At 41.0% G+C, this 27,745-nt stretch overlaps 1 protein-coding gene and 1 non-coding gene across 13 annotated transcripts in view; one reads left to right on the forward strand and one right to left on the reverse strand.

Annotated features, from left to right (window-relative positions):
- LOC147348197 (uncharacterized) overlaps positions 1-27,745 on the reverse strand; it is a 544,560-nt gene that overhangs the window by 82,885 nt on the left and 433,930 nt on the right. The window lies entirely within an intron of this gene.
- On the forward strand, positions 21,329-21,435 carry LOC147348198 (U6 spliceosomal RNA). The gene has a single exon (XR_015152011.1). It is a non-coding gene; the product is annotated as a U6 spliceosomal RNA (small nuclear RNA).

Raw genomic sequence — 27,745 nt, forward strand, 5'->3', positions numbered from 1 at the left:
TATCATGAAAAGAAGACCACAGATAAACTAGTTGTTTTCCTGCATTATGGTACAGTAAGTCTCCTAGAATGACTTCCTTCCTATCTCTTCCCCTTTCTCACACCAATATTAGGTCATAAAATGTCTTCAAAATCACTTGGCTTTGGTTTATTTATATTTCTAATTACCTTGTTGGCATTTTGTTAACTTTTAAAAAAATATGAATGCTCATTAATTTTTGAGATTAGAGATATAAATCTGAAAGGTAACTGTGTAATAACACATCTACCCAATAAAACACACAATACAATTTAGTCATATTAATAGCACACTAAAAATATCAGCGATTGCATATGTATGTCAAAAGATGACAAGGATAATAAAGCTCAAAAAGCACTGTTCAGTAATAACACACTGAGAAGCATAAATGAGATATCTTTAAATAAACTGCTTTCAGAATAAGGACCTGTTGTTGCAAATTACAATATCAAGGAGGCAGTAAAAGAAACTGAATGCTCTAAAGGTTTGTAAATTAAAGCAAAAATGAGAACTTTAAGTAGCATTCATTATCCTGATTTAGCAGAGGAGATACAGAAAGTCAGTCATAATTACTAAGCTAAGTTGCAGGAAAATACCAGCAGAATCAGACTCCACAAAGAAGTTACTGCTGATGGGGAAAAAAATCTCCATCAAAGATACCCAGAAAGTTTCCTCTGTTTTTGTTTTCCTCAAGTCTAGATGGCAGATAATTTTATCTTCTTTTGGAGACTCTTCTGAATTCTCATTTTTCTAAATTTGAAAAAACAAAATGTGCAAAAACAACCCAGAAGTAATTTAGGTACCAAAAGATACAATATTTAAAGTTGTGAAAAGTTTTGAAGTCAACACTTTTCCAACAGACGGAGAACACTTGGTATTCACTTTCATTTCTTCATTTGCTTATTTTTCGTATCATTTCTGAGAATGTATCACTTCCAGGATACTGTCCTCAGCTCAATAGCTCAGACCTATATGACTCTTTGCGACCCCATGAATTGCAGCACACCAGGCCTCCTTGTCCATCACCAACTTCCAGAGTTTACTCAAACTCATGTCCATCGAGTTGGTGATGCCATCCAGCCATTTCATCCTCTGTCGTCCCCTTCTCCTGCCCCCAATCCCTCCCAGCATCAGGGTCTTTTCCAACGAGTCAACTATTCACATAAGGTGGCCAAAGTAGTGGAGTCTCAGCTTTAGCATCATTTCTTCCAAAGAACACCCAGGACTGATCTCCTTTAGAATGGACTGGTTGGATCTCCTTGCAGTCCAAGGGACTCTCAAGAGTCTTCTCCAACACCACAGTTCAAAAGCATCAATTCTTCGGCGCTCAGCCTTCTTCACAGTCCAATTCTCACATCCATACATGACCACAGGAAAAACCATAGCCTGGAATACATGAACCTTTGTTGGCAAAATAATGTCTCTGCTTTTGAATATGCTATCTAGGTTGGTCATAACTTTCCTTCCAAGGAGTAAGCGTCTTTTAATTTCATGGCTGCAGTCACCATCTGCAGTGATTTTGGAGTCCAAAAAAATACAGTCTGACACTGTTTCCACTGTTTCCCCATCTATTTCCCATGAAGTGATGGGACCAGATGCCATAATCTTCATTTTCTGAATGTTGAGCTTTAAGCCAACTTTTTCACTCTCCACTTTCACTTTCATCAAGAGGCTTTTGAGTTCCTCTTCACTTTCTGCCATAAGGGTGGTGTCATCTGCATATCTGAGGTGATTGATATTTCTCCCGGCAATCTTGATTCCAGCTTGTGCTTCTTCCAGCCCAGTGTTTCTCATGATGTACTCTGCATAGAATTTAAATAAGCAGGGTGACAATATCCAGCCTTGACATACTCCATTTCCTATTTGGAACCAGTCTGTTGTTCCATGTCCAGTTCTAACTGTTGCTTCCTGACCTGCATAAAGATTTCTCAAGAGGCAGGTCAGGTGGTCTGGTATTCCCATCTCTTTCAGAATTTTCCACAGTTTATTGTGACCCACACAGTCAAAGGCTTTGGCATAGTCAATAAAGCAGATGTTTTTCTGGAACTCTCTTGCTTTTTCCATGATCCAGCGGATGTTGGCAATTTGATCTCTGGTTCCCCTGCCTTTTCTAAAACCAGCTTGAACATCAGGAAGTTCACGGTTCACATATTGCTGAAGCCTGACTTGGAGAATTTTGAGCATTACTTTACTAGCGTGTGAGGTGAGTGCAATTGTGCAGTAATTTGAGCATTCTTTGACATAGCCTTTCTTTGGGATTGGAATGAAAACTGACCTTTTCCAGTCCTGTGGCCACTGCTGAGTTTTCCAAATTTGCTGGCATATTGAGTGCAGCACTTTCATAGCATCTTCTTTCAGGATTTGGAATAGCTCAACTGGAATTCCATCACCTCCACTAGCTTTGTTCATAGTGATGCTTTCTAAGGCCCACCTGACTTCACATTCCAGGATGTCTGGCTCTAGGTGAGTGATCACACCATCGTGATTATCTGGGTCGTGAAGATCTTTTTTGTACAGTTCTTCTGTGTATTCTTGCCATCTCTTCTTAATATCTTCTGCTTCTGTTAGGTCCATACCATTTCTGTCCTTTATCGAGCCCATCTTTGCATGAAATGTTCCCTTGTTATCTCTAATTTTCTTGAAGAGATCTCTAGTCTCTCCCATTCTGTTGTTTTCCTCTATTTCTTTGCATTGATTGCTGTGGAAGGCTTTCTTATCTCTCCTTGCTATTCTTTGGAATTCTACATTCAGATGCTTATATGTTTCCTTTTCTCCTTTGCTTTTTGCTTCTCTTCTTTTCACAGCTATTTGTAAGGCCTCCCCAGACAGCCATTTTGCTTTTTTGCATTTCTTTTCCATGGGGATGGTCTTGATCCCTGTCTCCTGTACAATGTCATGAACCTCCCTCCATAGTTCCTCAGGCACTCTATCTATCAGATCTAGTCCCTTAAATCTATTTCTCACTTCCACTATTTGATTTAGGTCATACCTGAATGGTCTAGTGGTTTTCCCTACTTTCTTCAATTTCAGTCTGAATTTGGCAATAAGGAGTTCATGATCTGAGCCATAGTCAGCTCCCGGTCTTGTTTTTGCTGACTGTTTAGAGCTTCTCCATCTTTGGCTGCAAAGAATATAATCAATCGGATTTCAGTGTTGACCATCTGGTGATATCCACGTGTAAAGTCTTCTCTTGTGTTGTTGAAAGAGGGTAGAAGATACTGTCCTAGGTCCTAGAATACAAACATGCTCCCAGTCTCCTCCTAATATTTTCCCTCTGGGGCAGAGATCTGAACACTACCAATAATTAAGGAAGTCAGCCTTGTTATTTCATCCTTATGTCACTGTGCAGAAAATTAATCAGACACAATCTCTATTAAACATACATTGTACATATTTATTCAGTAAACACTTCTTTTGTTACTGATAATGAACTCTGTGTCGAGCACCATGGGCATAACAAGGATGGAAACAGACTTTACCTACAAGAAAATCACTAGCACAGCCTACAGATCAAATGTAGAAACCTATAACATTTTTCAAAGTTGCGTCCCCTTCTTGGAGCAGTATTTTTGTGACTCTGTTGAGTATTTGTTTCATGATGACCCTGAATAAACTATTCCAATTCCTGAATGTGCAGTGTATCAGTTAGGACTCCGTTTGCCTGAATGCAGCAGAAAGTCCAAATATTGTGGTTTACCCATTTGAGGTCTATTTTTCTCACAAGAAAAAAAAGAAAATAAGTGGTTAGTTCAAAACGCTGTCAGGCTCCCTCTACCTTCCCATCTTTCCATGAACTGTTACCTTCAAAAGTGGGATTTCTACACGAGAATGTGGTATCCAGAAATATGGTTGACTAAACAAAGGTAAAAATAGAGTAGTCATATCCTAGTTAATGTCAACTGATAAGAAACAGAAAAGAAATATATGAAAGCATAACATTCATAATACAGGTGTCAAAAATTGAAAAGAATAATTGTTTATACAGGATACAGGAAAATGAATCTGGATAATGTTAGTGGTACCTGAGAATGACAAAATGAATTACTGAGTTATTCGTGTCTGGGTAGGCACTGTAGATTACACGAAACCAATCATGACAATTCAGGTCAAATATTACAAAGCAGCAATAATGTTGAAGTCCCTGGGCACTGCCTCACTGGTAGCACCCTGCCAAGTGCTTTCCGCATTTCTTCATTTATCTTATCACAATTTTATCAGGAGTCCAGCATGAAACAGATGGCACAGTCCAAAGGGCTTTCATAGAGATTCTGTTTACAGAGGAGGCAGAGTGTTTAAAGGAAATGAACAAGGAATAGTGCAAACTTTTACCATCTCTAGTCAGAGAGGTCAAGGGTTGAGTGATATTCCAGGAACCCAGAGGTAGCAGGTCTGAGTTTAAAAAAGTGCTAGCCAGCAAGATGTGTTCTTCCTGGGAGGACCACGGCCAGCCCGCAGTGACCCCGCAGGGCATGAGCTGGAGAATTTGTTGTTGTTTTAGTTGCTAAATTGCATCAAACTCTTTGTGACCCAATGGAGTAGCCCCCCAGTCTCCTCTGTCCATGGGATTTTCTAGGCAAGAATACTGAAGTAGATTGCCATTTCCTTCTCCGGGGGATCATTCTGACCCAGGGAATGAACCCATGGCTCCTGCATTGGCAGGTGGATTCTTTACCACTGAGCCACCAGGAAAGCCCAAGCTGGAGAACACAACTGCATTATTTCACTCTCCATCAGCACTTAGATCTCCCCATCACATGAACCCACTGGGAAACCAGAGGGCAAGAGGATGAGCCAGATTCCTGGGCCACAGTGCAAAATGGAGAAGCGAAAAAAATGGGATCAGAGAGATGAAAGACCTCCAGCACAAACCCTACAAGACAGGTATTTTCATTTTTGCTGGCTTACAGATGTAGAAACAGAGGCTCCAACATATCAGCTCACTCACCTGAAGAGTGAATCCGAAACCAGTTCTGACTACTGAGCCCCGGCACTCAGCCATCAAATTAAAATGGCCAAATGGAGTCATATGACTGAATTTATCCCTAGTCTTTGATATCTAAGAGATGAGATGTAGGATGGGCTAGTTTTGTACAGTTCACTCCAGAATTAAGACTGCATTAGGAAACTGTCTCCAAGTATCTTATCAGCTAAGCTACAGACCAGTGATTCTTAAAATCTGGTACCCAGACTTGCACCATCAACGTGGCAAATGGGTGTTGTGTCATGTCGTATACTCATTGCCAACTCCCAGTCTACTGACGCAGAAACTCTGGGAGAAAGCCTAGCATTTGTATTTCACTTTCTCTCCAAGTGACTTTGACAAATGCTCAAGTTCGACAGCCACTGCAATAGTTGCTCCACTTTGAAATAGAAGAAAGAGTCAAAACACTTTGAGTAGCCCTTCTCTTTACTTCCTTAGCATCAGCAACCAAACCCAGGAAGACCCCTTCGCTTAACACACGACAGCGTGCTCCATCCACCTGTCAAAGGAGAAGTCCCAGGCTCTGAATCCAGATAAGCAGGCGACACGTACTACTGTGGTGCTGGCTGATGCCCTGTTGTGCAGTTAACCTGAAGTGGCCTGACTCACGAGAGACTTGGTCACAGATGCCGTAGAAAGGAAAACGAGAAGTGAGCTATATGCATCCCTAATCCTCTTCCCTACAAACTGTGTTCTGTCATAGGTCCGGAGCAACCGTTCCCTGCCCCCCGAGGATAAACCAGAACACCCCAATCCCTGAGGATCAAGCAGGACATGCCACTTTGCACACAAATATGATCTTTCTGAATGGAGCTTCCATTTTTAGATTCCTGGTAATTGACAGACTGCTGTGGATTAAAGAATCACCTCAAAACTGTGCCTTTTCTACCATTTTCCACAACGTTAAACACTTCTAACACTTCAGAGCACTCAACGACCCCCTCAGGTGCTTGTTAAAACGCAGAGCCCCCTTCCCAGGCCTCACTTCCAAGACTGATGTCATATGCCAGGGATAGAGACAGGGGATCTGCATATTTACCAAGCTCCCTTTGTGCCTCTTGAAAATCTGTTGCAGAGACCACACTGATCACACTGAGTGGTCATAGGTACTGGCTCAGGAGTTGGACCAACCTGGGTCTATATTCCAGCTCCCCTTCGGCATTCATTGTCTTGGGTAAGTGATTCACCTCTTTGTAGCTCTGATTCCTCCTTTTTAATCTTGGGATAAACTGAAGTACCTGTATTATAGACTTGCTGGTAAAACCTAAAGAAGAGAGTCCAGGAACGGCCCTTAGCATAGCATAGTCACTTGTTAAACAGAAAATCTCAGCCACTATTTCCATAGTTATAATGAGGACCATCACCATTGCCTAAATTACATGGGTCAGAAAACAAGGAAGACGATATAACTGTGCCTCTTTCTTCTGATAATTCCCTTCTCATGTACCTGATTTATACCCTATTGGCTCTTTGTAATGAGTTTCCTATAAAATGAAATTGAATTTAAAAATGTCACATGCCCCCTAATATGTGGGCAGGGGACATAACAAAATAGTATATGAGGTTGCAGCTGATTACTTGAATTCTCCTGCGCCTGCAATATCTGGGGCATTTTCCCAAGTAATCAGGTCCAACAAATTTCATTCAGAAGGAAACAGTAAATGACTCAACAAGCCCTTGAGTCATCATGCCATGTGATGTCTACACAGATCTCACTGTCAATGGGACACTCCATGGACACAGCCAAAGAGACAAGCGTATCAGGCTTATTTCAACACTGTCACTTCCTTTAATGAGCAAGAGGGAAGGTGAGGACCAGCTAGCACATATTCAGCTAAGCAGACACTTGCCCATGCCCTTGATGGGAAACCATACCCCTGAAGCTAAGGAGAACAGGAGTTGGGGGCAGCTCACTAGAGTTTCTTCCTGAGGCAACCATATGCATGGAACAGGTTCTGCCATTGGAACACTTGGTTTCTCTAGGACTCATTCTCTCTGACGACTCCTACACTTCGTTTGGACTCTCTTAATCCATTGTCATCTGACATTTTGTTTATCTGCACCGGGGTCACTGTCTGGATTACCAAAAAAAAAAACAAAACAGGAGTACAAGAAGCATATTAATGACCTTATTATTAGGCATATTGTTTTGAATTTTGCTATGAGCACCACATGCCGTAAATAAGCCATGTGAATTATTTGATATTCAACCATTTCTGACCTTTCAAAGCAGCAATTCCATATGGTTCAACCTAACACATGCTGTCTCCTCTGCCTAGAAGCCTCTTCTCCAGGCTGCTTTGCCAATAATGCCTACTCTTGCCAGTTTAACTCATCATTTCCAAGACCTGTCTTTCCTAAGGATGTCAATTTCCTCTATGATAGTCTTGTGTGACCCCAACCATTGCTTTGCCACAGCTCTGATCCTATTTAAAATTTCATATTTTTGACTAATTATTTCAATGACACTGCTCCCTCTTGCAAGATGATAAATTCCATGAAATAAGACTGTGCTCTTTTGCTCACTCTTATTTCTCTAGTGATCAGGTGGTGCTAGTGATAAAGAACCTGCCAACCAATGCAGGAGATGTAAAAGATGTCAGTTCAATCCATGGGTAGGGAAGATCCCCTAGAGGAGAGCATGGCATCCCACTCCAGTATTCTTAAGAATTCTATGGACAGAGGAGCCTGACAGGTTACACTCCATGGGGCTGCAGAGTCAGACATGACTGAAGCTACTTAACCACACACATTTCTCTAATACAACGCCTAGTATTTCCTATGTGTGTGCTCAGTCACTCAGCTGTGTCCATATCATTAAGGCTATGGTCTTTCTTTCAAGTAGTCATATACGGGATGTAAAAGCTGGGCCATAAAGAAGGCAGAGCACCAAAGAATTGACGCTTTCCTACTATGGTGCTGGAGAAGACTCTTGATAATCCCTTGGACTGCAAGGAGGTCAAACCAGTCAATGCTAAAGGAAATCAACTCTGAATATTCATTGGAAGGATTGATGCTGAAGCTCCAGTACTTTGGCTACCTGATGTGAAAAGCCAACTCATTGAAAAAGACTCTGATGCTGGGAAAGATTGAAGGCAGGGGAAAAGGGGCAACAGATGATGAGATGGTTGGATGGCATCACTGATTCAATGGTCACGAACTTGGGCGAACTCTGGGAGATGGTGAGGGACAGGGAAGCCTAGAGTGCTGCAGTCCATGGGGTCGCAAAGAGTTGGATATGACATGGTGACTGAACAGCAAATACAATAAATCATATTCCGTCTCTTACAGCTGAACAACAATAACAATGCAGATGAACCTGGTGTGACAGAATATCTCCATGATATGCAAGAAGCAAGCTATTCAACTCTCCAGCTATTTCCTCAAATTATGGAGCTGGTTAAAAGGAAGATGATCTATGTTATTTTTGTTGACCCCATACTGGCTTGTTTTTAGCTTCCACCAGTAGCTTCTGTCCCAATTTTAGGCACTAAGATCAATTTCCTTCTGAGCTGGGGAAGATTTAAGTTCTTAACCTCAAATTCTTTGAACATTAATAAATCTGGTTGCTAAGCCTCTGATTCACCCACAGTTCTGATAAATTGCCATAATCCTTTCAGTGCAATCCTGCCAGCTGTCTTGGTCTTAGAGTCTAGATCTCTGTGTTATTCTGGTCCTGTTGCTTCAAAACCTTTCCTTTGCTCTTATCTGCATGCAAGACATCATCAACTGCTCGCTTGCCAATCTCATCTTTGTTTTGACACCAGAATGTCCCACTAGACCCCCTGTCCAAGGGTAAAAATAAGATACCATATGGATTCATCCCACATATTTAGGAGCATTTCAAGGAAGGGTAAGAGAGAAACTCACAAACATGGAATGAAAATTCTTAGCACAGTTCACTGAATTCAGAGAGAACGAGTTCTAAAGTCTGACTTGCCCCTTGGTAATCCTAGGTCATTCTTCAAATTTTTAAATAAGAATATATTTATGTCATTAAGTTGCTGGGGAGATTACATAAGAAAACATCTGCATGTCTAGCACAATGCCTGGCAATAACAGAAACACAGTCTACATTGTAACTATAATTATTTCTCATTAACAAAAAGAGACTGTAACTGTTTAAATTATACTTTTTCCCCCAATACCAGAATAAAAAGGAAATTGCTTTCATTCTAAAACTTTACTGCATCTTTCTTGGCCCACAGTATCCTGTAGCTGACTGGACCGGGTGAATTAAGAAGCAAGTGGTCATTAAAGATACTGGTAGCTAAGATTCTTGCTGTTCACTAAAACCAAATAACTATTTTTGCTTCTAATTGTTTTTCTTTATTTTTACTTCTAATTGCACCCAAATGCTCAGATCTCAGTGACCCATAGACTGAGGCTTTTGGCAAGTATCATCATCATTAGCAAACTTGTCCCTTCTCTCTGGATCTCTTCATCTCCTTCATTTCTGCAGTTTGAGGCCCATTTGTAGGAGCTTCTTTCTGAGTAGTCACGAAGACAAACCTTTGATATAAAAATTGGTCCATTTCAGATGAGAACCACTGACCAATCTATTAACACTGGCACCATTAACTCTAAACTATGCAATGCAGGCTTCTCTTGTGGTCCAGTGTTTAAGAATCTGCCTTCCAAAGCAAGAGATGAAGATTTGATCCCTGGTTGGGGGACTAAAAGAGGAGAGTGAAAAAGTTGGCTTAAAGGTCAACATTCAGAAAATGAAGATCATGGCATCTGGTCCCATCACTTCATGTGAAATAGATAGGGAAACAGTGGAAACAGTGTCAGACTTTATTTTGAGGGGCTCCAAAATCACTGCAGATAGTGACTGCAGCCATGAAATTAAGACGCTTACTGCTTGGAAGGAAAGTTATGACCAACCTAGATAGCATATTCAAAAGCAGAGATATTACTTTGCCAACAAAGGTCTGTCTAGTCAAGGCTATGGTTTTTCCAGTAGTCATGTATGGATGTGAGAGTTGGACTGTGAAGAAAGCTGAGCACCGAAGAATTGATGCTTTTGAACTATGGTGTTGGAGAAGACTCTTGAGAGTCCCTTGGACTGCAAGGAGATCCAACCAGTCCATTCTGAAGGAGATCAGCCCTGGGATTTCTTTGGAGGGAATGATGCTAAAGCTGAAACTCCAGTACTTTGGCCACCTCATGCGAAGAATTGACTCATTGGAAAAGACTCTGATGCTGGGAGGGATTGGGGGCAGGTGGAGAAGGGGACGACGGAGGATGAGATGGCTGGATGGCATCACTGACTCGATGGATGTGAGTCTGAGTGAACTCCGGGAGTTGGTGATGGATAGGGAGGCCTGGTGTGCTGCAATTCATGGGGTCACAAAGAATCTGAGTGACTGAACTGAACTGAACTGAACTGACCCCTGGAAAACTACCCTGGTGCTTTCTGTTGCTATCACCTGGACATTTTACTGTTTCTTCTACAGAAATCACTCTACTTTTATTGTATGTTTCCCCGTCCCCCACCCCCTCCCCCCCCGCCCGCCCCATGGACACTTTTGGAGAATTAGTTTTTCTATCAAAATGTCTGTTTTCATTGTGGTCAGTTGCTGCACAGAACAGCTTGTAGGAAAATGGGTGTTTTGCTTGATTCTTTGTGGAGCATTATTGACATTAGTCTTTAGAACCATGCTGTGGCCAGATGGCTCTGATGCCACCTACTTCACCCCTGGTTCTGCACTGACTGCTACAAACAGAAACATCACTTTCTGCCTTTCACACTGTGCTCTTCACCTTCAGAAACTGCTGACAGCTTCTGGGTTCTGCCAAGACTGGACTCTTCCTCCTCTGCTTTCTCTGGTTCTCTGATGTGGTCTCTACATGAACTCAGTTTTGCTTTTTTTTTTTTCTTAAGCTTTTACAAATATTTTTGGATTTCTTTCCAGAGATGATCAAAGGTTTTATCTTCACTTTACATTTTTCTTGATGTTTTAGAATGGTTTGCAGAATGAGAGGGGGAAGTAATAAATTAAGGAGACTTTTCCATATCAGCTGTCCATTTTTTTTTTTCATTCTTTTAAAGCATTTCTGTAGCGTTGAAATCATTTTGGGTTAAACTTGAAATTAATTAGAATTTTGCTTTAGAAAAACTTTACGTATCTAGAAAAGAGACTAAAAGCATGAGAGGAACTCCTTTTGTAACAAAACAGTTCTATAAAATGCCTCTTACTCTCCACAAGTCTTAAGCCTCTAAAGAGAATAGGTACCATATATTTTCAGACACAGAGGGGGAAGGAGAGGGTAGGATGAATTGATAGAGTAGCGTTGACCTATATACACTACCATGTGTAAAATAGCTAGCTAGTGGGAAGCTGCTGTATAGCACAGGGAGCTCAGCTTGATGTTCTGTGATGACCTAGAGGCCTAGAGGGCTGGGATGGGTGGAGGGGTTGGGAGGGAATGTTTATATATGTACACACATATGTATATGCACACATATAGATGATTCTCTTTGTTGTACTGAAGAAACTAGCACGACATTCTAAAGCAATTATACTCCAATGAAAAATAGTAAAGTGATTGTGAAGAAAATAACAAAAGCCAAAAAACACCCTGTTCCTTTATATAATTATAAGAAAATGATATGCTGCCTGATTGAATATAATTCTCAAGTCATAGCAGTCTTATCCTTTTTTTGTACACTGACCACACCCTAAACCCAACCCCAAAGAAAAAGAAAACTGTTGCCTCTCTAACGGGGATTATTCTCCTAGACTGAGCAAGGCAATCATCCCCACTCACATCTCCTAGGCAAAGCTTTAAATTAACAGACAATCTGAAATCCCATCTCTGGTCATGGAACATGAACTGTGCTTACAAAGGTAAAATGGGGACTTCTCAGAAGAACTCAGAGATGGGGAGGTGTTAAGGGCTTCTCTTGTGGCTCAGATGGCAAACAATGTGCCTGCAATGTAGGAGACCCAGGCTTGATCCCTCAGGCTGGAAGATCCTCTGGAGAAGGGAATGGCGATGCATTCCAGTACTCTTGCCTAGAGAATTCCACAGACAGAGGAGCCTGGCGGGCTACAGTCCATGGAGTTGAAAAGAGTCTGACACAACTGAGTGACAACACTTTCACTTTTAATGCATTTTAAGGGCTTCCCAGGTGGCGCTAGTGGTAAAGAACCCACCGGCCAATTCAGGCAATGTAAGAGACACGGGTTCAATCCCTGGGTCGAGAAGATCCCCTGGAGGAGGGCATCACAACCCACTCCAGTATTCTTGCCTGGAGAATCCCATGGACAGAGGAGCCTGGTGGGCTACAGTCCATAGGGTTGCACAGAGTCGGACACAATGAAGCGGCTTAGCACATAAGCACACATGTAATGCATTGTACAGGGGGAAGAAAGTTTTCTAACCCATAAAACAGATCAGAAGCAACTTAGTAAGAACATTTGCAGGTTTTCTTAAAGGCCTGTCAATCTCCATCCATCCCATCACTTCCTACATGGCACAGAGTTGCAGATTAATGAACCAGAACTTCATGGTTCCTCCTTCTCTCTTATGAAGACAGACAGAGGCTCAATACTTCCTAAGAAATCAAGAGGTACAGAATGCCCTGGGCCTTGACAGCTATTTTGAGAAGTTGTAAAAATGGGTCGTTGGTTCTCCCCCAGGTCACTTGGGACCTGTTTCAAAGAGACATTTGACCTATCACTCAATACTGGGGTAAGAACCTGGCAGACAGAAATCAAAAGTCAAGACAGACTTGTTCTGAGGTTGTCATTATTTTAACCCAATAAAGTAAAAATGCCAAGGCACAAAACAGGAAAGTTGGAAGTCATTAAACGTATATATTTTTCTTTTTACAGAAGAGTTCACCACAGGGATTCTTCTAAAGATTCTACTCTTTGAATGCTTATGTCGGGGGGAACAATCTAAAAATGTTCAGAAACTCTCTCAAGCATACATGTGAGATTCTAATAGCAACAGCAATTACCAATGGTTAGAGGAGACAATTCTTTTATGTATTGGGGTCCAATTTGATTTTTAAACCATTGTAATCAATTCTGAATTCTATCTACTTTTCATCTTTCCTGAAAACATTTTCCTCTAGTCTCTCAGTGGTAACAACATATTTCTAATTTTTGTGGCTGAAAACTACAGTCATCTTTATTTGCCCACATTTCTCAATTAGTTGTCAAGTCCTGATTATTCTTCCTTCACACAACTAGGCTACCCTGGTGCCATAAACCATAATGCTTCTTTAGCATTCACTTTTGTAGATCCTTCCTAACTGGTTTTCAGGATTCCAGCCTGGTCTACCTAATGCCTATTTCACTTTCTTTTTCAGACCTCTTGAGTGTTTCCTATTTTCTGGCCAAAGCCTCAGTGCTGTCTTGACCTTCAAAACTCTCCATGACTCACCCCACTCCTATTTCAAGCATCTTTTATCACTTTCTCTTGCCTCTGAAATTGTTTCAGACACTGTATTGCTCTGTCTAGGCTTCCCCATAATTTTATAAACCTTGTAGCAAGTGTTGTTTTTCCATAAAGCTTGTCTATGCTTCTTACATATTTACCTGGGATGGTTTTTCCAGTAGTCATGTATGGATGTGAGAGTTAGTTCATAAAGAAAGCTGACCACTGAAGAATTGAAGCTTTCAAATTGTGATGCTGGAGAAGACTCTTGAGAGTCCATTGGTCAGCAAGGAGTTTGAACCAGTCAATCCTAAAGGAAATCAACCCTGAATATTCACTGGAAGGACTGATGCTGAAGCTAAAGCCTCAGTACTTTGGCCACATAACGCGAAGAACTGACTCATTGGAAAGGACCCTGATGCTGGAAAAGATTGAGGGCAGGAGGAGAAGAGGGCAATGGAGAATGAGATGGTTGGATGGCATCACCAACTCAATGGACATGAGTTTGAGCAAATTCTGGGAGACAGTCAAAGTCAGGGAAGCCTGGCATGCTGCAGTTCATGGAGTCGCCAAGAGTCAGACACGACTTAGTGACTGAATAACAACAAGATAAGACAATACAGTAAAGAAAAGGCTTTAAAACTTTCATTTAAATATTTCCGTTGCAAGATATACATATATATATATGTGTGTGTGTGTGTGTGTGTGTATATATATATATTTATTTATATAACTTTATGCACACATGAAAAAAAATAAAAACTGGATGCAACAACTTCATAGTAAAAGATACCCATTTTTTTCAATTACTTTTTTCCAAAAAGAATTTGCACTGATAAATAAGAAAACAAGACCCAAAGAGGTTAAGGAACTTCCCAATACTGGATTACAGAGCAAGACAGATTTGAGTGTATGCCTATCTAACTACTGCATTTTTAATTTTATGCCTCATCTGGTTAGCGTATCAATGGATGGGAGGTTTCACTCCTCCTATTCACTTATGGTTACTGAGACTGTTTTCATATGACCTACTAAAAAACTAAACATGTGCAACAGATCTTTAACATAAGAAGAGTTAAATAACTTGTCAAGTATTAGGTGATGATAGTCAAATTACCTGATTTTCATCTGAGGACTCTCTGTCCCTAGGTGGACGTTACCTTCAAGTTTTGTGAATCCAGTGAAAATCAATCACAACGCCTGTAATGTTTTGCCACATTAGAGAGGAATAAAGGATGCCAGTCTAAAATCTATGAGTCCCTTGGCTCTGTTAAAACCTTGTGTTGCACTTCAGAGAGAAATATAGTCCTGTCCAGAGAATTCCATCAAAAGAGGCATTTATTCTGATTGAGTATAATGCTACTTACCCTTGCCACAAAAATTTTGTTTGTTTTGACTTTGATCATCAAGACAATTCTGTTTACTACCCTCTTCCATTTGCCTATGTGGACACCCAAGAAAAGAGTTAGGATGAGTCTTCTGTAATGGATTACCATGATCAATTTATACTGCACAACAAAAGTTAACATTTCAAAGTGTGAGCCTTTAACTTCATTAAACGTAGCTTTTCAATTTTCAGGGAAGAGTGCAGTTTCAAAAAATAAAAATAAAAAGATGGAGCGAATGGAGTGTGGCACTGATTCAATTACCAAAGCACTGCAATGTAAACCATATTAAACATTTAAGGTTTAAGTCACGCCGAGCAAGATCAAATACTTCCTGAGAATGTGAGCAAGCTCCTTTATTAAGAATTCAGCCTTAAATGAAAAACAGAAGAATTCAGTAAGATGAAAAATTATGTAATCACCCAACATACAGTCATTATACTTTATATTTCCAGTAAGTAATTTTGGAGAGGAAAGGGAATAAAGTGATGAGTTAGGAGTCTGGATCCCTTGGCTCCCTGTACTGGATACAATGAAGAGAATAATTTGTCCTTTGTCAATAAGTGTAATGGGCTGTGACTTTAAATCCCCTGTCGGGAATAACTCTGTTTTATTGTTTATCTGCAGTGTGAAGACTCTCTCTGAAGACTTTATACAACATGTCATTCAAGCAGATGAAAAATGCACTCTGGTAAAGTGCTGCCTGCACATTCTTTGTAAAGAATAGCTTTTGATGAAAGAAAACTATACAAATATTTGCCCTAAGTTGGGGCTCTAAGCGGAGAAGGCAATGGCACCTCACTCCAGTACTCTTGCCTGGAAAATCCCATGGATGGAGGAGCCTGGTGGGTTATATAGTCCATGGGGTCGCTAAGAGTCAGACAGGACTGAGCAACTTCACTTTCACTTTTCACTTTCATGCATTGGAGAAGGAAATGGCAACCCACTCCAGTGTTCTTGCCTGGAGAATCCCAGGGACGGGGGAGCCTGGTGGGCTGCCATCTATGGGGTCGCATAGAGTCGGACATGATTGATGTGACTTAGCAGTAGCAGCAGGGGCTCTAAGAACCATTAGCTATGTAAGTAAATCATCAGATGGATGTAGACTTCCCTCCATGCAAATAGAAATACAGGAAGAATCAGCTGAAAATATGGGACTGTCTAGCACAAAATTTTATTGAGATTCTGGGTGTATTTACCCAAATGGGTCAAGTGGACTTTAGAATTCAAATAGGGACACAGAGGTTTAGTGATTTAGCCTGACTCTGGAGAGGCACCCAGTGGCTAATGTTCTATGGAATGACGGATCCTGCTGCCACCCATGATGGAGCATAGTATGATAAAATAAGGGCTTGGTCTGAAAGGGCTGTACTAACCTGATCTAACTGAACCTATTAGGACTCCAGGGACATCTCACAGGGCCACAGAATAAATGCTCTATCGCTATATAAAAACTGTGAGTTATCCCTTCACCTCTGGATGAAACCAGCTTGAATTCAGATATACAGAAATCTACAATCTGGGGTAAGCTATTTGGTTCTTCCAGCTAGGACACTTTCATGGGAAAGAAGGAGGAGTCTGTTCAAAGCGAGAGGTCACCTCTCCTTATTATTGCTGTTGTTTTGTTGTTCAGTCACTAAGTTATATCCAACTCTTTGTGACCCCATGGACTATAGCCTGCCAGGCTCCTCTGTCCATGGGATTTCCCAGGCAAGAACCCTGGAGTGGGTTCTTGCCACTTCCTTCTCCAGGGGATATTTTCACACCAGGGATCAAACCCACCTCTTCTGCACTGGCAGGCAGATTCTTACCGTGGAACCACCAGGGAAATCCATAGGAGTTGCCACAACTTAAGTTCAATGGCAGGCAACTCTCAGGTAATAGAATCTGGGCAAAACCAGTAAAACTAGAAAGCCATGGCAGATTCATGTTGATGTATGGCAAAACTAATACAATATTATAAAGTAATTAGTCTCCAATCAAAATAAATCAATTTATATTTTAAAAAAAAGAAAGTTATGCTTGGACTTTATTATGAAAAACACCTTTTCAAGTGAGGAATTTCCACATTTAATTTTTAAAAATAGCTAAAATATATATACTTAACTCCTTTAAATTGGTAATGAACATGATATGTATTAATACAAGTATTGAGTGTACTCAACCAAAACACATGACTCCTAACTCATTCATTCATTGAAACACTTTTTCATTCCTCCCATCAGTATTTATTGTGTACCTTCTATGTATTTAGCACTTGCATAGTAATGACTAAGATAAAAATTCCTACCTTCATGTGGTTCACATTCCATCACCTTACTCATCATACATGAACCACAATTACTCCATCTGAACTTGAATCAATAAGTGTTCTTTATTTTCAGAACTTTGTTTCGCAATAATAATTGACATCTGATTGCTAAAGATTACAACATTCTCCAAATCTAAGAATATCCGTTAAGAAACAGCAACTCGTCACTAATCCTTCTACTGTCTTGAGTTCATTCATATTTTACAAACCTAGCTAACAAAAACATTTCCTCCTCAGATCCAGAGCCTTCTATCTATTAATATAAAAACTAGAACAAGAAGAATGGTCAGTAAAACTAGAACAAATGTAACAACAAAATCTCTCAAGTCAGCGCAGAAACCACTTTCTCTTTGGGGCTAAAAGATGATATCCTTTTTCCTAATTCGTCACAATAAAAAGAAGCAGCATGAGCTTGTTAAGTCTCCCAAAGGAAGAGAGTAAAAGTAGAGATAGAGAAATGTAGCAAGAAATAGAGAGACACAGAAGAGAGACACAGAATGAGCGAGAGATCGAGACAGACAGAAACAGAAGCAACCAAGGTCATTCTTTTAACAGCTATAAAAAAAAATGGATCTATTATAGTTTCAGATCAATGGTTAACCAAGAGGGTATATCAGTACTCTTCAACTGCAAATTACAAACTAGCCTACCCAAAGGGGTATAAGTAAAATTTATCTGTTCACATAATAAAAAGTTCAGGAATATTTTTGGCTTCAGACACAGCTAGCTGTCTTCAGATTCCCAAAGGACGTAATCTGGACACAGTTTCTCTTGTCCTTCCAGTTCAACCACCCAGGCTGTTGGCTGCATTCTTGGGGAGGATTCCCCATTGGGGTCTCAAGGCCACTACAGCGGCTCCAGTCCATACACCCTCTTTTGTCAAAGTTCGTAAACAACAAGGAACTCCTGACCAGGATTCCCAGACCAAAAAAAAAAAAAAATCCCACTGTATCTTATTAACCCAGTTCGCATCAGGGTCCCCTGGGGTCAGGGGAGTATAATGTGCCGGCTGGCTTACACCTCAGCCAAATGCTCCCTGGCCCCCACCCCACTGAGCCCCCTGCCCTGCTCCCTGAATGAACATATTAGCAGGACTGATATGTCCACAGAAAAATCAAACAATTACCAAAAGAAGGGGAATTGATTCCAAGAGGCAAGAAATAAGTAAATAAAGTATTCCAGAGACAGTGTTTATCTGCATATTTAGTAGGGGCTTCCCAGGTGGCATTAATGATAAAGAACCCATCTACCAACTCAGAAGACATAAGAGACAGGGGTTTGATCCCTGGGTTGGGAAGATCCCCTGAAGGAGGCCATGGCAACTCACTCCAGTATTCTTGCCTGGAGGATCCCATGGACAGAGGCGCCTGGCAGGCTACAGGCTATGGGGTTGCAAAGAGTCAGACACAACTGAAGTGACAGCACACAGCATGCACAGAGAAAGAAACTAAATTGGGAATCCTTTAAGCTTAGACTCATTGAATGACAGTAAGATAAAAATGTACAAACAGTGAAGACAGAGGGATGATTGGATAGAAAAGAGAAGTGAACAGGTTAAGCCTACAGTGTCAAGGATCAGACCTGCTGCTGGCACAAACTATGCCCTATTTGTTTGAATTACAAAAAGGTGACTGCCCTGGGTGGACAAATTATAAACAGCAACCACTCTGAGTGGATTAATTTCCAACATGCTCTCCTTTTTATGGGCAGGTTCAACTGTGCAGGGCTGGCCAGACAGAAGCCTCCCCTCGACCAGACACCTGTGTGCACCTCACAAACTGACCATCAGAATGAGTGACCATGTTAGGAATCTCTCTCTAGAGGACACTGAATTGTTATTAAATTAAAAAGATATGTGACTTTTCAACCTCTAGGAAAGGAAACTGCTGAAGTAAAAATAGCATGGCTTTGAGACCTGATATTTGAGCATCTTGGGACCTGCTGGTCATTTAATGAAGGTGTGTACCAGATTTTGTCAGAATCAACTTACTCTTGATCATAACTGTCTATTATGTCACCAAGGGAAAAATGTGGCCAATTAGACTGTGGCATAAGACCAATTATAACATGTAACCCAATATCACAGATGTGAGTGTAGGAAAAGCATTCACCTTAGCAAAGATAAAACACAGTTATAAAAGAAAGCTAGAAAGTAACTATCAATGAAAATAAAGTTTCCTAGAAGAATTGGGATCATCAGACCAGTTCACATCAGAACACTTATTGTTTATAAATCACTGCTGTAAACAAGGAAAATATTTTTTCTCAAATCACAATTATTTACATCCTAGGAAAACCAGATGATGACACTAATCACCAAAATTGCACAAAAGAAGCAATTAGAAACCTTGTTCAACAATAAAAATAATATCAACAGTAATAATCATGGCTGATATTGATTTCATGATTATATGCCTGACACTTTTCTATGTGCTTCTATGTGTATCCCCTTGTTTTCTATGTTTAATCTAAGGGTAGAAATCATATTCTCAAATGGAAGCCACAAGAAGGCATCACTAGGTTGTAGACACAATGGATTTCTTTCAGACCCTGGAACATGCGAGCTCACTTTCTGCCTTGGGAACACTGCACATGCTATTCCCTTTGCTAGAATGTTCTCCCGTGCCCCCATTCTACCTGTGATAGGGACAAAGTAAAGGGACATCCTGGAATGTGAAGTCAAGTGGGCCTTAGAAAGCATCACTACAAACAAAGCTAGTGGAGGTGATGGAATTCCAGTTGAGCTATTTCAAATCCTGGAAAGTGCTGCACTCAATATGCCAGCAAATTTGGAAAACTCAGCAGTGGAAACAGGACTGGAAAAGGTCAGTTTTCATTCCAATCCCAAAGAAAGGCAATGCCAAAGAATGATCAAACTACCACACAATTGCACTCATCTCACACGCTAGTAAAGTAAGGCTCAAAATTCTCCAAGCAAGGCTTCAGCAATATGTGAACCGTGAACTTCCTGATGTTCAAGCTGGTTTTAGAAAAGGCAGAGGAACCAGAGATCAAATTGCCAACATCCGCTGGATCAAGGAAAAAGCAAGAGAGTTCCAGAAAAACATCTGCTTTATTGACTATGCCAAAGCCTTTGACTGCATGGATCACAATAAACAGTGGAAAATTCTGAAAGAGATGGGAATACCAGACCACCTGACCTGCCTCTTGAGAAATCTTTATGCAGGTCAGGAAGCAACAGTTAGAACTGGACATGGAACAACAGACTGGTTCCAAATAGGAAAAGGAGTACGTCAAGGCTGGATATTGTCACCCTGTTTATTTAACTTCTATGCAGAGTACATCATGAGAAACACTGGGCTGGAAGAAGCACAAGCTGGAATCAAGATTGCCGGGAGAAATATCAATCACCTCAGATATGCAGATGACACCACCCTTATGGCAGAAAGTGAAGAGGAACTCAAAAGCCTCTTGATGAAAGTGAAAGTGGAGAGTGAAAAAGTTGGCTTAAAGCTCAACATTCAGAAAATGAAGATCATGGCATCTGGTCCCATCACTTCAGGGGAAATAGATAGGGAAACAGTGGAAACAATGTCAGACTTTCATTTTTTGCGGCTCCAAAACCACTGCAAATGGTGATTGCGGCCATGAAATTAAAAGACGCTTACTCCTTGGAAGGAAAGTTATGACCAACCTAGATAGCATGTTCAAAAGCAGAGACATTACTTTGCCAACAAATGTCCGTCTAGTCAAGGCTATGGTTTTTCCAGTGGTCATGTATGGATGCGAGAGTTGGACTGTGAAGAAAGCTGAGTGCCAAAGAATTGATGCTTTTGAACTGTGGTGTTGGAGAAGACTCCTGAGAGTCCCCTGGACTGCAAGGAGATCCAACCAGTCCATTCTAAAGGAGATCAGTCCCGAGAGTTCTTTGGAAGGACTGATGCTAAAGCTGAAACTCCAATACTTTGGCCACCTCATGCGATGAGTTGACTCATTGGAAAAGACTCTGATGCTGGGAGGGATTGGGGGCAGGAGGAGAAGGGGACGACAGAGGATGAGATGGCTGGATGGCATCACCGACTCAATGGACGTGAGTTTGAGTGAACTCCGGGAGTTGGTGATGGACAGGGAGGCCTGGCGTGCTGCGATTCATGGGGTCGCAAGGAGTCGGACACAACTGAGCAACTGAACTGAACTGAACTGAAAGGGACAAACTAGAACAAAGTAGGTGATTAAATACTTAATCCCACTAGAGGATTATAAGTAAAGAAAAAAGTTGTGCTCGCTTCGGCAGCACATATACTAAAATTGGAACAATATAGAGAAGATTAGCATGGCCCCTGCACAAGGATGACATGCAAATTCATGAAGCGTTCCATATTTTTTGGACCATGGTTAAGACAGAGTCTTTGTCTATAAAACTGGAATAACAATAACAATAAAATCTGCTTAATGTAAAAAAAAAAAAGGAAAAATATGGGAGACCACTGTAAGTTGATGATCACTTAAGAAAACAGATCTACATAACCAGAAAACCAAGCAAGCTTGCTTGGCAACAAAACCATGCAGCAGAAGCACAAGACATGCCCCCAATCAATAAAACAATGGTGACATGAGACCTACATCCTGCCCAGTGAGCTCAGTAAGTTAATAATAACTAGGACATGCTCTTTGTACACATGAAAAACAATAATTTATGGAAATTTACATTTCAAAGTAAATACCCTCATTGCACTGAGACCTGAAATAATATTTCCATAGTGCCATGATAGTCCTGACTTGACCATGTAGGGACAGGAAGACTCACCTGCCCAACGTGGAGGAGGAGCTCACTATGGAAGCATGATGTCTACTCAAAAATGAGGAGGAAAATGGTCTTTCTCCCCTCCCCACTTTTCCTTTGATTATAACACTGTAGCCCAGTAAGTTTTTGGAGCGTGACAATGCAATGCTCCCCTGCCCACTTGTAAGCCTCACAAGCATGCTATTCTCCCATCCAAGTACTAACCAGGTCCGACCCTGCTTAGCTTCTGAGATCAGATGAGATCTGGCATGTTCAGGGTGGTATAGCCGTAGACACAAGCATCCTGTTCTAATAAATCTCACTTCTTATCGACCACTCAGTCTCTCGCTGAATTCTCCTCTATGCTGAGACATAAAGGACTGGAAGATGCTCTTTTGAGCCACCAAAAGAACACCTGACGATTTCACCTGCTTCTCCGTCTTCAAATCTCAGTCCCTTCTCAGAGTACTCATTCCACACAACCCACTATTGGTCTTTCCTTTTACTTTCTCATGGAAATCTGTTCTTTTCCTTTACAGCATTTACTCCAGCATAAAAGTATTGTATTTGTACATTTTCTAAAAATAACAAGCACTAGTGTGTGTGTGTGTGTGTGTGTATATATACAATGTGCTGAAATATTCCAAACGCTTTGAGTCTGGTACCTTCAGTCTCACACCAACCCTACAAGCTATTTTTCACAGTTTACACATAAAAGGAAGCAGAAGCAGGTTTTGAAATTTGGTGAAGGTCACCTAGTCAGTCAGTGGCAGTGTGGGGATTTAAACCTAGGCAACCTCACCTCTCCAAGAAGGCTTATGCCACATGCCACATGACCCAGGTCTGTTGCAGCCAGATCCCCTTTCCCCGCGGCAGGCCACTGCTGACCCATGTTGCACTCAACATGCCAGCCAATCTGGAAAATTCAGCAGTGGCCACAGGACTGGAAAAGGTCAGTTTTCACTCCAGTCCCTAAGAAAGGCAATCCCAAAGAATGCTCAAACTACCACACAGTTGCACTCATCTCACATGCTATCAAAGTAATGTTCAAAATTCTCCCAGTCAGGTTTCAACAGTACATGACCCAAGAACTTCCAAATGTTCAAGCTGGATTTAGAAAAGGCAGAGGAACCAGAGATCAAATTGCCAACATCTGTTGCATCACGGAAAAAGCAAAAGAACTCCAGAAAAACATCTATTTCTGCGTTATTGACTACACCAAAACATTTGACTGTGTAGAGCACAACAAACCGTGGAAAATTCTTCAAGAGATGGGAATATTAGATCACCTTACCTGCCTCCTGAGAAATCTGTACTCAGGTCAAGAAGCAACTGTTAGAACTGGACGTGGAACAACAGACTGGTTCCAAATTGGAAAAGGAGTACATCAACGCTGTATATTGTCACCCTGTTTATTTAACTTACATGCAGAGTACATCACGAGAAATGCTGGGCTGGAAGAAGCACAAGCTGGAATCAAAATTGCAGGGAAAAATATCAATAACCTCAGATATGCAGATGACACCAGCCTTATGGCAGAAAGTGAAGAGGAACTCAAAAGCCTCTTGATGAAAGTGAAAGAGGAGAGTGAAAAATCTGGCTTAAAACTCAACATTCAAAAAACGAAGATCACGGCATCTGGCCTAATCACTCATGGCAAATAGATGGGGAAACAATAGAAACAGTGATAGCCTTTTTTGGCGGGGCTCCAAAATTACCTGCAGATAGTGACTGCAGCCATGAAATTAAAAGACACTTGCTCCTTGGGAAAAAAGCTATGACCAACGGAGACAGCCTATTAAAAAGCAGAGACATTACTTTGCCGACAAAGGTCCGTCTAGTCAAAGCTATGGACAAGGAAGCCTGGCATGCTGCAGTCCATGGGGTCACAATGAGTGGACACAACTGAGTGAATGAACTGAACTGATGGTTTTTTCAGTAGTCATGTATGAACGTGAGAGTTGGACCATAAAGAAAGCTGAGCACCGAAGAATTGATGCTTTTGAACTGTGGTGTTGGAGAAGACTCTTGAGAGTCCTTTGGATAGCAAGGAGATCAAGCCAGTCAATCCTAAAAGAAATCAGTACTGAATATTCATCGGAAGGACTGATGCTAAACCTCCAATACTTTGACCACCTGATGCGAAGAACTGATTCAGTTCTTCAGAAAAGACCCTGATGCTGGGAAAGATTGAAGGCGGGGGGATAAGGAGATGACAGAGAATGAGATGGTTTTGTGGCATCATCGACTCAATGAACATGAGTTTGAGCAAGCTCTGGGAGTTGGTGATGGACAGGGAAGCCTAGTGTGCTATAGTCCATGGGCTTGCAAAGAGTCAGACACAACTGAGCGACTGAAGTGAACTGAACCTTACTCCAAAGATACTAACAACTTGTGTAATGGCTCCCACACTAGACAAGTTTACATGAGAACAGAGACTATGCTTTGCTTCTTCAGCACTGTATTCTAGACCTCTAACATAGTACCTGGCACATACTCACAATAGACCCTCTAAAAAACAGTTGATGACTAAACAAGCATGGACATCAGGCACATGTAGCAGGCACCAAAATGTTCTGAGTATTCCAAGAGAAAAACTTAAAAGTGATTTGTTGGATCTATTAATTTTTCCTATTAAATTAAAACTGTTCATTATTCACTTTATTTAATTGGAGTATAATTGCTTTACAATCTCTGCTGTACAACAGCATAAATCAGTCATATGTATTCATATAGCCCCTCCCCCCGGACACCCCCCGCCCATCCCGCCATCCCACCCCTCTAGGTCATCACAGCACGGGGCTGAGCTCCCCGTGTCATACAGCAGCTTTCCACTAGCTATTTTACACACAGCAGTGTGTATGTATCAATGCTACTCTCTGAATTTGTCTCACTCTCTTCTCCCTACTCACCCTCGCCCCCAATGGCAGAGCAATTTGTTTCAACTCAAGGAACACGATTCTTTTTTTTTTTTTTTTTTTTGCCAGTGTAGAAACACTGGACAAAGTGAAAACAGAAGTCCCAAGACTCTCTGAATCTGGTGCTCCCTCCTATCAGTGGCCAGTCCTGCCAAGCCCAGGGGGACACTCCATCTAGGTCCTTACAAGTGCTGTACAGGGAAGGAGGTTGCAAAGTGGTTTTTAAATATTGATCCTCCAGAGCAACCAGGCCTCCAAAGGGCCCTGTGAACCCCTAAAAGAATGTCCATTGGGCATCCTAAGAAGCTCTTATACCAATGAGAGCACTGCATAGAACACTTGTAATCCTACCATCTCTTTATGTTGTGTGTGTATGGCGGGGGTGGGGGTGGGGGGTTATAGAATTTTTTTAATTGAAGTATAGCTGATTTACAATGTTATGTCAATCTCTGCTCTACAGCAAAGTGGCTCAGTTATACACATATATACATTCTTTTTAAGTATTCTTCTCCATTATGGTTTATTCCAGATTGGATCTAGTTCCCTGTGCTATACAATAGGACCTTGTTGTTTGCCCACTCTAAAGGTAACAGTTTGCTTCTACCAACCCCAAACTTCCACCCCATCCCTATTTTTCCCTTCTGCTTGGCTGCCACAAGTCTGATCTCTATGTTTGTGAGTTTGCTCTGTCTTGTAGATAGGTTCATCTGTGCCATATTTTAGATTCCATACATAAGTGACATCTTGTCTACCATCTCTTTAGACTAGCTACAAGTTTGTAATAGCACAAATACTTGGATTAAGCACGCTTTCCCCCTTGCTCCATTTCTTTCATCAGTAACAGCACCAACTTGAACTTGGAGACTGACTGACACCATCTTTCCAAATTAAACCATCTAAGATTCTTTATAGACCATCAACAAAGGCCTTTCTCAGATCTATGGCAAGGCCAGGGACCAGCAGACTTTTGTTTCAAAAGAGGAGATGAACATTTTAGGCTTCTAGGCTACACAGTCTCTTCCAGCTATTCAAGTCTGCTATTGTATCATGAAAGCAGCCACACACAGCATGTAAACAAATGGATGTGGCTCTGTTCCCATAACGCTTTATGAAAAAGGGCCTGATTGGCCTGGAAGGCTGTGGCTTGCTGAATCCTAGGTACAGACCTTATTTAATTAACAGTTGCCCTTGTAAAATTGTCATCTCCTTCTGGTTACATTTCCATCTCATCTGAGATAAATTTTCAACCTGTTGCATTCTTTTTCAGAAAATTCTCAAAAAAAAAGTGTTAATAAAAGGAACTGGAAAGAGGCAAATAATGAAATAGTGCTTACATGAAAAATAGAACTATCTCTATGGCTGGTTTTTCTTTGCCTGTCAAGCAAAACAACATGTGTGCTATTTTCTGAAAAAACTTAACATAGACTTTTCTCCATTACTTTAAATAAAATATGGAATGTTCATTGCCACATATCTTCCCTTGCTAAATATATGGAAGCACAAAGAAATGAAGGGAATTACTATCAACTCTGTTAAGTCAAACTCTGAGTTTACAAAAGAAAAATTATAAGTCTACATCTTTTGATTTACTATTCCACAGAAATTCCATTCTATGTATAAGTAATGAAACTGAGAGGTCATTTTAATTATGCATAATTTCCATAAGACTTTATTCTTTTCAAGAGTTTTAAGAAGTCGAGGGGAATAGTCAATGCACATAATTCTGCTTATCCAGAGAAACAGAAACCTCATGGTCTCTTTCTGATTACTGTAGGATGGTATTAGCTGCTTTGAGAGGTTTTAGATTGACACAGAGATGACCTATCCTATTTTCAAATACTTTTCTTGACATTTCAAAAGGATTACAATTCTGTCTTTTTTTTCACAAAAGCATTTCTGGACCAGACTTTTAAGATAGATCTAGTATAAGACACCCTTCGAAGTCACTACAGAATCCACCCAAGACATTTTACAATACATGTCAATATCACAACCACTAGGGACCCTGAAATCCAGGGAAATACCCACTCCAGGAATCCCAGGTGTTTAAAACAATAGTAAAGGAAGCCAATTAACACCCACTGAACAGTATTCTAGCAGGCACTGTACCCACAGCTTTGTAAACATGCTTTCCCATCCCATCAGGAAGTCTGGTAAGGATACAATTCAACTTCACGTTGCCTTAGATACAGAACTGATCTGAGAAAATTCTCATATACTTCTCATCATCTGTTTTGCCACAGTGCTTTTCTTTTATGCTTAATGAAGTTGAGAGCTGGGTAGCTACATGGCTTGATCTATAACTGAGGATCTTGACTTTCTAAAGAGTGAACAGGCTTTGTTCAGTTTGTGTGTGTGTGTGTGCTCAGTCATGTCTGACTCTTTGCGACCTCATGAACTGTAGCCCACCAGGCTCCGCTGTCCATGGGATTTGCCAGGCAAGAATACTTGAGTGGGTTGCCATTTCAATTTACATCTGGCTAATGTTTCCAAAACTCATTTATGGAGGGATTCCCAGGCTTGCTTAGAAATACTATCTTAAGACAAATGGAGCTAAAAGTTTGGAGTCATAGTGTTAGGAAGAAGTGACTCTGTTATAAATAACCTGTTTGGTTCCCAGCCTCGTGTCAGATTTTTCCACTTCTTCCTACCTTTTGGTTCCTAAAATAAGCAAACTACCTTCTGGAAAGATTTGGGACTTATAATGGCTATTATATATTTATGTATTATTATGCTAACTATGTAAATTTTCCAGGTGGCACAATGGTAAAGAACCTGCCTGGCAACACAGGAGACATAGGAGACACAGGTTTGATCCCTGGGCCAGGAAAGGAAGGACGAAATGACAACCCATTCCAGTATTCTTGGCTGGAAAGTTCCATGGAGAGAGAAGCCTGGCGGGCTACAGTCCATGAGGGTGCAACGAGACGGACATGACTGAGTGAATGAGCACAGGTGCACACACGTGGGTGCACATGGTCACTATGGGCCAGG

Source organism: Bos grunniens, chromosome 22 (assembly GCF_055505025.1).
Source record: "Bos grunniens cultivar Pamir isolate PY7600 chromosome 22, Bosgru_T2T1.0, whole genome shotgun sequence".
Lineage (NCBI taxonomy): Eukaryota > Metazoa > Chordata > Mammalia > Artiodactyla > Bovidae > Bos > Bos grunniens.